Source organism: Mandrillus leucophaeus, unplaced genomic scaffold, assembly GCF_000951045.1.
Source record: "Mandrillus leucophaeus isolate KB7577 unplaced genomic scaffold, Mleu.le_1.0 Scaffold335, whole genome shotgun sequence".
Classification (NCBI taxonomy): domain Eukaryota; kingdom Metazoa; phylum Chordata; class Mammalia; order Primates; family Cercopithecidae; genus Mandrillus; species Mandrillus leucophaeus.
The window spans coordinates 66,697-74,196 of record NW_012103532.1 but is presented as its reverse complement, the minus strand read 5'-3'; positions in this window follow the sequence as shown (position 1 = coordinate 74,196).

Below are 7,500 nucleotides of genomic sequence, written 5' to 3'. Positions count from 1 at the left end.
CTCTGCAAGTGTCTTGCTTTGGATGATCAACTTTAGGGTCACCTTGGTTGTCTGCAAAGGCCACTGCATTGGGGGATTCATATTTTACATTATACAAAATGGCGGCGTCTTGTCTGCTGGGCCCTTCGCCACATGCTGATGTCTGGGTGTCCCGCCAAGAACTTCCAGGAGAGTTTAAGCAGTTAAGTCACATTTTTAGGGGCAGCAAACCCTGCTGGCTGCAGAAGGAGTTGGGACCCTCTCCACCTCCTCCCCAGCCCTGCCATCACTCCCTGTGTGACCACGGGCCAGTCCCTGCCTAGCACAATGCGGGGACAGGTCTCCAAGAATCCTGTCAACCTTGACCTTCTAAGATTTCCTGTTACTCGATGACCCTGGGGAATCTCAGTCAGGATAGGGATGTAGGAGACATCACACCATCATATGGCTCACTTTATAAAGTAGCAGGTTCATTTTTTAGTTATTTAACTTTAAAAAGGTTTAATTTGTTTCTTGAATAGATAATACATGCCCACAGTTCAAAATTCAAAAGGCGCAGAAGGGGACAAAGTGAAAAGTGTCCTTTCTACCCCTGCCTCCCAGCCACCTGGTTCTTATCACTGGACGGAGCCAATGTTGCCAAATATATGCTGTCCCAGACAGTGTGTTTTGTTTGGGCGTGTATATATGTATGCACCTGTATATGGTCATGTATATGCGAATGTATATGTATTTCTTCTTAATTTTTGCTCATATAATAGCATACAATCTACACTATTATATATCTTATGTTTTCTTCACTTCTTGGAGACCATTTCCTGTTAGCTCCAGAAAAACTGCTTCCTTTTATATGACTGCATAGTATTCCAAATGATTTGCATTTAATTTACATAGAGATCGGGCGAGGTGACTCACACCTGTAATCCCAGCACTTTGAGAGGCCAGGGTGGGTGGATCACCTGAGGTCAGGAGTTCAAGATCAGCTTGCCAGTATAGTGAAACCCTGCCTCTACTAAAAATACAAAAATTAGCTGGGTGTGGTGGCGGGCACCTGTAATACCAGTTACTCGGGAGGCTGAGACAGAAGAATCACTTGAACCCGGGAGGCGGAGGTTGCAGTGATCTGGGACCGCACCATTGCACTCCAGCCTGGGCGACAGAGTGAAACTCTGTCTCACACACGCACATACAAATTCCACATAGAGCAAGCGTCTGCTCTGTTTAATCCGCATAGAGCAAACACTCTGTGTACTGTTCTAAATATTGTGGGAGGGAACAGACGTTTCAGCCATGGCCTCTGCCCTCAAGATTTTATGGTCTGGTTGGCGACAGGAACATTGGAGAGAAAGAGAAGAGTACTCTCTCCACAGGTCCCCATGTCTGTTTGCGAGGTTAGCTTTGGAGCTAATTTTTAAAACTCTGCTCCAGGCATCTGTAGAGTTGTTTTAAGAGTCCAGACATAGGTTCTTTTGAGACTTGAAAACTCAGTCTGCCTCTTCTGCGCAGTTCAAGTTCCTGCCTTCCATTCCCCCGATGTGGGCCTCAGTTTCCTCATCTGTCAAAGCGGGGCAGGCAGCCTCCCTTGCAGGATTGGGGTAGTCACCTGAGATTGTACTCCTGAAAATGCTCAGTGAAGAGTTAGAGGCTGTACTCCAAGGCTAGAGGATCCGGGAAGAATGAGGTGGGGCTCGGAGGAATACTTTAAGCGCAGTGTGTCATCAACGCTTCCTGCCGCAGGGAAGCATTTTGTCTTTTCTGCGTTGCTGGTCTTGTGACAGGGCCTGCTAACCGGTTATCTCCTTCCGCCTTTGGCAGTGACTGCCGCCGACTGAGTCCTCGCCCGACACGGTTGGACTGAGTCCTCGCCCCACACGGTTGGAGACCCCACACCCAGGCGGTTTCTGGAATGTGGAAAAAGCAGAAGTTATCGAGGATTATCATTCCCACCCTCGCTTTACAGATGGGACTTGCTCAAGGCCACGCAGCCATCAAGAGGCAGAAATGCACTCGCTGATTTCCCACCTCCCCGCACCTCCCTGAACTTCCCTCCACCACCCACTCTAACATCTGCTGTTTCAACCAGCAGACTTGAATCCTCCAACCTGCAGGGAGCACCATGAACTGCATATGAACCACATTTCCTGTCCGTTCCCTTACCTGATACTCTCAACTACACTTTGAGGTAGCGATTGTTGCCCATCGTACAGATGAGGAGACTGAGACTCAGAGACCATGAATACTAAAATCACAAAGGAGTTGGTGCGATGTCAGTCCCCAAAGGAACCCTCAAAATCATTGTGCTCCTCAGGAAGAGAGTAGGAGTTTCTGGCTGCTGAGAGGCAGCAGACATGGCAGTGGGGTATTGGGGGAATGTGATTTTGGCCTTTGAAGGTGTTTTGTAAGCTCACAATACACTGGGCTGTATCCCTGCTTGCCTTCTGCCACCTGTTCTCTCCTGATGCTGAGTTGAATAGGCCGATCTGTTGCTGGCTTCGTCTCTCTCCTCCCGTGAAACAGGAGTGGTGATGGATATGCCTTGGCTTCCAGCAGTTGCCCAGAGCCTGGCACAGGGAAGACCCAGGATTCATGGTGTGACCAGTGAGCCATATGATGGTGTGATGTTTCTTGCATCCCAATTTGTACCGAAATTCCCCAGGGTCATTGGGTAATAGGAAATCTTAGAAGGTCAAGGTTGACAGGACTCTTGGAGACACGTCCCCGCATTGTGCTAGGCAGGGACTGGCCCGTGGTCACACAGGGAGTGATGGCAGGGCTGGGGGGGAGGTGGAGAGGGTCCCAACTCCTTCCATAGCCAGCAGGGTTTGCTGCTCCTAAAAATGTGACTCAATTGCTTAAACTCTCCTGGAAGCTCTTGGCGGGACACACAGATATTGGTATGTGGCGAAGGGCCCAGCAGACAAGACGCCCCCATTTTGTATAATGTAAAATGTGAATCCCCCAATGCAGTGGCCTTTGCAGACAACCAAGGTGACCCTAAAGTTGATCATCCAAAGCAAGACACTTGCAGAGGGAAAGGGGTTGCTGTTAATAATCACACCCGGATGACGAGAGCAAATGAATCCTTCTGAGAAAACTGGAACTCTCTCTCCACAAAGAATCACATGTGCCCCCAGGATGGTCCTGGGTGATGCCTGTTGTCCTGGCATAATTCATGATAGTACCCCCTGGCGGGGTGCCGTGGCTGACGCCTGTAATCCCAGGACTTTGGGCGGCCAAGTCAGGCAGATCACCTGAGGTCAGGAGTTCAAGACCAGCCTGGCCAACATGATGAAACCCTGTCTCGACTAAAAATACAAAAATTCACTGGGCATGGTGGCACTTGCCTGTCATCCCAGCTACTCAGGAGGCTGAGGCAGGAAAATCGCTTGAACCCGGGAGGCAGAGGTTGCAGTGAACTGAGATCATGCCACTGTACTCCAGCCTGGGTGACAGAGCTAGATTCTAGCTTAAAAAAAAAAAAAAAAAACACAACACACAAACAAACAAACAACCCAGTGACCCTTTTCACACTCACAAGTGTCTCAGATCAGATAATAAATTATATGGCCACCCTGAATTTCATGTCACATGAAACAATAACAGGCAGGTGACTAAATACGTGAACAAACAGCCTCTCACTCATTCAGGCACTGAGTCCTGCACGTAGATAGCACCAGCACCACCTCTCTGATGCGGATATCTGTGTCTCAGGTGAGAAAACATGCACAGGAGAAAACTGATGCTCAGAGAGATTAACCAGTTTGTCTCAAACACACTTTGTTGTTTTGTTTTGTTTGTTTGTTTTTTGAGACAGGGTCTCACTCTGTTGCCGGGCTGGGGTGCAGTGGTGTGATCGTAGCTCACTGCAGCCTCAGCCTCCCAGGCTCAAGCGATCCTCCCACATCAGCCTCCCAAGTAACTGGGACTACAGGCATGTACCACCACACCCAGCTTTTTTTTTTTTTTTTTTTTTGTGACAGAATCTCGCTGTGTCACCCAGGCTGGAGTGCAGTGGCACTATCTTGACTCACTGCAACCTCTGCCTCCCGGGTTCAAGCGATCCTCCTGCCTCAGCCTTCCAAGTAGCTGGGTTTATAGGTGTGTGCCACCACACCCGGCTAATTTTTGTATTTTGAGTAGAAACAGGGTTTCGCCGTGTTGGCCAGGCTGGTCTCGAACTCCCAACCTCAGGTGATCCCCCCGCTTCAGCCTCCCAAAGTGCTGCGATTACAGACGTGAGCACCACACCCAGTACATTTTGGTACTTTTTGTAGAGATGAGGTTTCGCCATGTTGCAAGGCTGGCCTCGAACTACTGAGCTCAGGCAATCCACCTAGCTCAGCCTCCCAAAGTGTTGGGATTACAGTCATGAGCCACTGCACCTGGCTGAAGCACACTTTGTAGCAGAATGTCTGACAGGCTCAGAAACTGCGTTCCTATTTTCTCTGTGCTGCCAAGCATGACGGTGTAGGGGAATACATGAACTGAGTCAGCTGGGTCCCACCCTGGCCATATTTCTTCTCCAGGTGTCCAGGTAACTCCTTGGCTTTGGAGATGAGTGAGGGGGCCCAGACACCCTTCCTGAAATTCCTGGCTCATGTGGCTGGAGTGAGTCTGTCTTCTGAGCTCGAGGCCTCCTCTGCATGCCCAGTAGGGCTGGCTGCTCTCAGAGCAGATGGAGGCAAGGGGCCCCCTGGATTTGGGGCTGATGACATCATCTGTCCATCAACCCCAAATCCCAAATGTGAAGCAACTGCTTTGAAGGAAGAGGCAGGCATTTGGTTGTGGGTTTCTCAGCCCTGGCCCTGGTTGGCTGGGAATGGGTGTAATTTTTCCAGGCATCAGGACACGCCAGGCTTGTCTTGGGGGGTGGAGTGGGGAGAAGGAACCGGAGGAGAAACCTGGCAAAACAGGGATGGGAGCGGGGAGGAAGAGGGCAGGGGCAGAGAATCAGAGAAGATTCTTCAAGAAGGGGCTTGCCAGGGTCTGGGTACTGCCACTCCCTCCCCTCAGCCCCAAACATGCCCTCCATACTAGGACTGTAAGTGGTCAGGGTCTAACCCATCATCAAGAAAGAAAATTAGGCCTGGCATAGTGGCTCATGGCTGAAATCCCAGTGCTCTGGGAAGCCGAGGTGGGAGGATGGCTTGCGGCCAGGAGTTTGAGACCAGCCTAGGCAACATATTAAGACCCTGTCTACAAAAAAAAGAAAGAAAGAACAAAAAAATAAATTAGCTGTGCATAGTGGCATGTGCCTGTGGTTCCAGCTACTCGGGAGGCTGAGATGTGAGGATCACTTGAGCTTAGGAATTTGAGGTGGCAGTGGGCTATGATTTCTCCTCTGTACTGAAGCCTGGGTGACACAGGGAGACCCTGTTTCAAAAAAAAAGAAAGTCGCCTTCCACCATTCAAATGGTATTCTGAGAAACCTGGTTGGGGGTGGTGCTTGCTATTTTGGAGTGATTCCCCTGAAACAGGATGAGTGGCTAGAGAGGCACACTGGGGAAAAGGCAGTAAATCTGGGGTTCCAGAACCCCCAAAGAAGGAGGCATGTGTGAGCTGCATGGCTCAAAGCTGCGGGCTTCAGGATCTGAGATGAGTTGCTCAGGCAGGCCCCTGGGATAGATGGCCATTTGGCTGTACACATTCTGTCTGCAGGCTGTGGCCAAGTACCACAACCCCTGCTCTGCAGTCAGCCCCCCAGAGCTGGACTGAGGCCAGGCAGTCTTGGCAGAGCCTCAGTCTTGGAGCCAATCAGATCAGGGTTCAAAGCTTGGCTCTGCCACCTTCTAGCACTATGAACTTGAACAAGTCACTTCACTTCTCAGAGCCTTGGTGCCTCATTAGGAAACTGTCTGTGTAACATCTTTCTCACCAGGTTACAGTTCTGTATGGGAAGACACTGACCCAGCATGTGGCTGAAATAATATCAATACCAATTGTTTATCAAGCTCAGAGCCTAGTACTTCACATTTTCCATACATCATCTCATTTCATTATCCCAACAAGCCAATGAGGCGAGTGTCAGTGTTATGCTTTATAGATACGTATATATAGCTGGGAATTTGCCTCAGTTTCCCCCACCACACACACAGAAAAGGTTCAGAGAGGTAAAGTGACTCGCCCAAGGTCACACAATTGGGACGCAGGAAAGCTGCAATTCGTAGCAGACATGCAGATACATTTGGCTGGCACAACTAGCCCCAGAGTCACTTATTTATTTATTTATTTATTTACTGAGATGGAGTCTTGCTCTGTCATCCAGGCTGGAGAGCAGTGGTGTGATCTCGGCTTACCGCAACCTCTGCCTCAGGGTTCAAGTGATTCTTATGCCTCAGTCTCCTGAGTAGCTGAGATTGGAGGTTGAGCCACCACGTCCAGCTAATTTTTGTATTTTTTAGCAGAGGCGGGGTTTTGCCATGTTGCCCAAGCTGGTCTTGAACTCCTGGCCTCAAGTGATCTGTCTGCCTCGGCCCCCCAAAGTACTTGGATTACAGGCAGGTGTGAGCCACCCTGTCCTGCCTCCAACATTAATGTTAAGGTAGAGATCGTAAGACTGAAAAGACTCTTAGTAACAACAAAATACCAAATTATAGGCCAGGTGTGGTGGCTCACACCTGTAATCCCAGCACTTTGGGAGGCTGAGGTGGGTGGATCCCTTGAGGTCAAGAGTTTGAGACCAGCCTGGCCAACATGGTGAAACCCCGTTTCTACTCAAAATACAAAAATTAGCCGGGTGTGGTAGCACCTGCCTATAGTCCCAGCTACTTGGGAAGTTGAGGCAGGAGAATTGCTTGAACCAGGAGGCAGAGGTCACAGTGAGCCAACATTGTGCCACTGTGCTCCAGCCTGGGCGACAGAGAGAGACCCTATTTAAAAAAAAAAAAAAAATTACGAAGAAGACATAAGGCCATGCCAGGCAAGCACTAAGTCAAACACCCTACAGTTCAAAAATAAACTGTGTTTCAACTGCCACAGGCTTTGTCTTTTTCTCTGACAACTAAACAAACACTGGCCTCAAAATAATATTAATATTAAAACAATTACAATTCATCCAACTCAGAAATACTGACTTACTGGTCCGCCAACCATAACTACAACTTTCATTAGACAAGAGACTAACTTCAGTAACTTTCTCCTGATAAAAGGACCACCGACTGTAGACGGGCCCTGGTGGGTTTACAGAGATGGTGCACTTGTGTGCCTTGTGTCCCGAAAAGACCTTTTGATTTACGGGGCCTAATTATAATACATTTAACTGTTAAGTCTCTATCCCAAAATGAAAATGGGTCCTATATTACATACCTGTTTGTTCAATACACACGTGTCATGACCACCGTCATAAATATTCTCCTGTAACCTGTTAAATATATATGTTGCTTAGGCAACCTGTTCAGCATAAAGCTTCTACCCCAACCCCTCCTCCTGCGAAGTAACTGTCTCTTGTCTTATCCAAAGACACATTTCCCTGCTTGTGGGATGGCCCCCTTGCAGGCTGTAGCTCTTTTTTTTTTTTTTTGA